Source organism: Prunus persica, chromosome G8 (genome assembly GCF_000346465.2).
Source record: "Prunus persica cultivar Lovell chromosome G8, Prunus_persica_NCBIv2, whole genome shotgun sequence".
NCBI lineage: Eukaryota > Viridiplantae > Streptophyta > Magnoliopsida > Rosales > Rosaceae > Prunus > Prunus persica.
In genome coordinates, this window is record NC_034016.1 from 5,046,623 (window position 1) to 5,052,533 (window position 5,911).

Here is a 5,911-nt window from a genome sequence, read left to right on the forward strand (position 1 = left end):
TCTTCTTACTAGCCAACCTGGCCCGAAAGGTGCAAGAGGTCAAGTCCTGAACAGCAGGTTCACTGATAGCAATTCGGGCCCGAATTTCTTCTAAATTGGCCTCTAATTCCGCTTTCAAGGAAAAGTCAACAGCAATATCAGCTTTAAAGCTAGCTTCTTCTCCTTCCAATTCCTTAAGCCTGTCCAGGATATCTTCAGTAGACTCAGCAAGTTCCAGAAAATGGGTCTTACCCTCATAATGTTCCTCCAGAACCTCTTCAGGATCTTTCATAGAAGGGAGAATCTCCTTGATCATACTAATGTGCTTCAGAGTCTTGCTCAACCATTGCTCCAAAGAATGACATGCGGGAGCAAGATAACGCTTAATTAGAGCAATTTGACTAAGTAGAGGCTATATCTTTGACAAAGTATCGGGATCCGCCACTGGATCAAAATCAGGAGCCCTAATCATATTCAAAAGAGTCCTTAATTTGTCAAATGCGCTACCAAGTATTATATCTGGCTTCCTCAACCCTATAATAATCCGCTTGCACTCTGCACTTGTGAGGTTAATAGCACGCTCAGATATTGGCTCAGAGGCCTCAGGCATACTCGAGCCTGGAAAAACAAGAATTTTCCTCCCAACAACACCCCCTTCTGCAGCGACATTCGGGCCTAATTGCGGCTCAAAAGGTGGAAGTTCCTTCCCTTCCTCGAGCTTGATGGTCCTCACTTTCAAGTGAATCTACTAGAACCTTCTATCCACAATAGGGGGTTCCGAAACTTTTTCTTTCCTTGGTCTCTGCAAAAGAGCACCTACTGGTAGAAAGTACAAAGGAAAGAGAAACTCTTTGCAAAAGGTCTACGACAGACCTGAGGCAGTGGCGCAATCTCGGGCCTTCCCTCTTCCCTGGAAGAAGAATCTCTCATTGCCCTATTTTCCCCAGTCTCTGAAATTACAACGTATATACATTAGACATCAGGGACCACCTCCAAATACTAAATAAAATTGGCCCATAAAGAATACTGTACCTTCTCCAGGAGCCGATTCGGGATTGACATTTGGAGCCAGGGGAGCAGAAGCTCTGCGTTTCCTTTGGAGTAGCACTTCTTCTTCGTCTTCATCATTATCCTCTACCAGAGGGGCCTTCCCTTTATCTCCAGGACCTGGATTCGAACCAGAATAATGAGAAAGGATGGGTGAGACAGAAGTCCTTTCCATGCTTCTTTCTTCTGGGAGAACACCGCCAGAAGATAAAACAGCACCTCTAGTCGCGATTAGGAAAAAAAAAAAAAAGAATCAGTCTCTTTCAGATAGGAAAGAAGCGAAATTCTGACAAGAACCTTAGCAATGTCCTCAGGGCCACTCGGTTCGCCCAAGACGGTCTCTGTCAAAATACCAAAAACAATCCAAATTGTTAGAAAATGGTATATCAGGCTTAAGCCAAAAATCAATTGGTAGAAATTTACCTATCACTGCCATCCCTTGAAGATGTATCAACCTTCTCATCAGAGACGCTTCTTCTTGTTCTGTCATCACTTTGGCAAAAGGGCAATTCTAGAAGGCCAAAACATAAAGGAGCTTGGCGGACTCTAGAAGCCAAGAAAACAACCTGTTTTCCCAAAAGACGTGAAAGGCTGGAGTATAGACAAGAGATGGATCATAGGGAGGCACCCTCACCCTGTTGCTCCTGTTCTTCCAGGACGTTCTCACAGCTTTAATTTCTTGAGGTGTCATGGTCAAATTCTACCAAGAGCTCCCCTTATTCACAGAACTATACCTTAGTTCTAGAACAGCCTGGACAAGCCAGAATTGTCTACTCACAAATTGAGGATTGTAAGCCTCCACTCCATATGCACACCTCTTGTCTGTATGGGCCTCGCCAAAGAAAAGATGACGGCTAGACAGATAGGAGATGCTCATGTCAGCACGAAGCTTGGACATGAAATCAGTCAGCTTCCTCCAATGCCACAGAGCTTGATGAAGGCCCCTCTCCACAAACCAAGGCTTATTGCAAGATAGAGAACGGAGCTAGGTTTCTTTCTCTCTCTGCTTGCAATCTCTGAAAAATACAAAACACTCTTTAGTACTGACCGGCCTTTTTGAGTTAATAGCCAGAGCGGTGATCGAAACATCATCTACAAGGTACTCCAGCTCTTCATTCCCGAGCTCAGGGAAGTACCACTCCAACCATATCTAGGCCATCCTGATAGGACCACAGACAGCAAGATTCAACGAATTAATTCTAATATGATAAAGACAATGGTAGAGATAGGCCAGCATAAAGTGCCCGTAGCCAAGCCTGTCTCATTATGAAGAGCCTCTACCAGATGCATATACTCCAGTTTTACACCTCCATCAGAATGGGAAAAATGAATTTGTTCCGCCAAAAAATAAGAACATCATGTGTTCTTGATCACGATCAGCCATCCCCTGATATGTCATCATAAGCCCATAATAGCTCCTCAAACGTACAATCTCGGTCTTGCTATTCCTTATCTCATAGTGCCCCAACACATCAATGTTCACACCCCAAGACCTAAAACCGAAAAGGGCCGCCATGTCTAAAAGAGTAGGGGTCATAGGGCCGAGGCCGAAGGCAAAGGTATTAGAGGTGCTATCCCAAAAACATAAAGCAGCCCCCAGCAAGAGAGGGATTTAGGTCAATCCAATTTTTTGACAGCAAAAAGGCATAATAAATCCCATTTTGCATCCACTTGTCCTTCAATAGGGGCAACATTTCATCCACACAGCTAGCCCAAGAGAGATAGTCCTCAGTGACAGGCACATCAAGGCTCGAACCCAGTCGTTCCAAGTTCATCTCCCAAGACCCCTAGTCTATATCTTCTAGACCGTATGGAAATGGTGCTCAGACCAATTGAGTGTCCAAGCCTAGTAAACTCTCTGATTTGGCCTGATGATAATGAGTTCCAAAAAATGAAGTCTTAAAGGGACCTCTCAAGCTCAAATGAAAGGGAGAGTAAAATCTTACTGAACTTTTCGATTATTCTTACCGCTTGAAAATTTTAAGCATGCTCTGCCGCACTCTACCCAGAAATCCAATCAGGTACGTCAGTAGAGACCTTCGTGGTTTTTGATTTCTTTGGAGCCATTGAAGAAAATGACAAGAAAGGTTTGGAGAAAATTCAGAAAGCTGCAACGATGTTGGGAAGCATAAGGAAAAAATTTCGTGTTAGTTTGCTCAAAAAGAAGGAAGTTCGAAAAATGATAAGTTGAGAAGTTTTTTGTTACTCAGCAAGCCGAAATAAATGCCAGATGTGATAGGATAGTTGCTTCTATCAGTTTGGTGCATTACTTTCAAAAATATTCTTTTTGTGTGATTTGACACCGCAAGAAAGCTGAAGGGTCTAGTTTTAATAGACTTAGTCCAAGCCCATTAAAATTTGGGGGCAATGTTTGTACCATATTTTGGAAATGGACCAAAAATGGTCTATTTCTCAAAATAATATATTTGAAGGGCCATGCCCTACATCTTGTTTCTTTTCTTGAAAACCAAAGGACCCTTTTTTACTTAAAGGACCATAAATAGATAAAAGAAATTACTAAAAGCCCATAAATACAAAAAGCCCAAACATGTGAGTCGCACTAAAGTTAAAAAGATTAGTAACCATTACACATTGACCCACGTGAGGGTCCGAAGGAGATTCTCACCATTAATGACGACTTGACTTCCTTTTCGCCCAACAACGAAACAAGCTGTACAAAAGCCACCAGAACTAGAAAGAGGCGAATTGCCAACCAGACTTTCGGGTACAAAGGACTCAAGACGGGGGACTATCACAAGAAACCAGCGGTTTTTTGTCAGAAACATCCTATCATCTCGCCTATGAACCAGTCCAGATCAGCAAATCAGTAGCTGACTTTGGATAGCATCCAAATAACCTCTTTCAGACTTCATCATTACAGCTTTCTCCTTTCCTATAAATAAAGAGCCTCCACCACAGAAGAAGAAGACTCTCTCTCCAAACTAGACGCAACGTCTCGAAAATACTTGAAGAACTCAAGATCATTTCAAACCAGCCTGCTTAATCCCTAGATAACCAGTTGACAACTCCTGCGTTTATCTTTTGTTGCTCTGCCATCTTCATGGTATGATTTTCTTTTAAAATGATCAATTTGAATTCATGTATTTGTTTGATTGGATAGAGAAATCTCCAGTCCTTACTTGCTTTGTAATTTATATTTCGAATTAGTTAAATGGACAAATTAAGAACTCTTATCTTCCTTTTGCTATCAAGTTAAAATTAGATAAAGAGATTTCAAAATTTATTTTAACTGTTTCATTGAGCACTTGTCATTTAATCACTCTCATATATATTATAAATGCTTTGGTAGATTAATTTAATTTCCCGCTTTTGCATATCATTCGGACCTAAAGGAAGGGTCTAGGCCCAAATAGGGCTATATCAGTCCGAAAAATAGAAGGTTGATAGGGCCCTTAATTGACTATTGGACCAGTCTGAGGGCTACTTGATTTTGAACCAAGTTTCTAAACCCAAATAAGGTATTGCTAACCACGGTCTCGATTTTCTAAACCCAAACAAGGTATTGCTAACCATGGTCTTGATTTTTCCCCTTGTTCTCAAGCTAACATACACGAATGAAAGAATATTGAAGTCCTCTTAGTCGAGGCATAGAAAAGAACTAATCCAGGCCAGTACCCCCCTTGGAGCACAATGGCTTAAGCAAAGGTCCAGAACAAAGCGCAAAACACAACTATCAACTCACAACACCAAGTCTATTGGGCTCGTCCCATACCCAATAGTGGCACACCTATGCGATTCTTGAATCAGGACAGAAAGAACCGAAAGATAGGGCCCAACGCGAGTTTGCCCACTCCTGTCAAACTTATTCAACTTTCAATTTTGTTCCGAAGTCGAGAGAACCTTCCTCGCTAGCCAAGAAGATCCTTTAGTGTCGATCCGACCACCGTCTCACTCCGCTGAGCAATCTGACCCCATGTCCATCAGAAGGAGGGCAAGATAGGAAAAAGGACCAACAACTCTACAACCAAACATTGAGAGTATAAATCACTTAGCAAGCCATATCTAATACGAAATCAAAGTAAGAGTAGAATCATTAAATAAACTAGAGATTCATGCAAGTCTCATTTGGTCCTAATCTTTATAAGTCTATGAAAGAGTGCACCAAAGACTGTTTAAATCCTATTTGAGAGAAAGATAAGATGTTCATACCCTTGGAGCGAATCTTGAAACCAAGAATGGTGTTCAAGTAAAGGGAGTGGTTCCTTTGTTGTTGGCTCTCCTTTTGATGTTGATTCTCCACCTTGTAGCTCTCCAAATAGGTACAAAGATATGCACCTCCCCAAAGCTCTTCACCAAGGATTGAATGGGATGAGAGAATGAGTAGACAACAAGTGAAGAGTGGTGCTAGCACCCTCACTTGATGTGATAGATTGAAGGGGTTAGGGAGAGAGAGCTTGATGTTTTCTCTCTTCCAATTTCACCAACTTTTGAAAACCCTAGGATGATAGGATTCCATAGCTACATACTTATAAGATCAAAAATGTCATAAGAGTGACAAAAATACCGCTAGACCCTAATGTAGCTGCAACCCACGGCCGTCCCTCCCTTCCCCCCCCCCCCACCTAAAAAACCTTAATCGTTGAATAAATAATTTTAATGAATGATAAGTATAATGAGTGCATGGAGTAACAAAACCGCGAGAGCGTACAGTGACGGCGTTTTCTACCGGGATTATGGAGAGGAAACTGGCGATATATTTTTGGTTGAGGAGGTCTTGCGGGAAATAAAAAAGGAGAGTCGGGGGGGGGGGGGGTGGGGGGGCGGGGGGGGCGGGGTGACGTGAGAAAGAACCTCCCCGCGCCGAGTGATAAATGTGTTGGAATAGAACCTACGAGGCCGCGCCGAGGACGCACGCGAGAGTGCG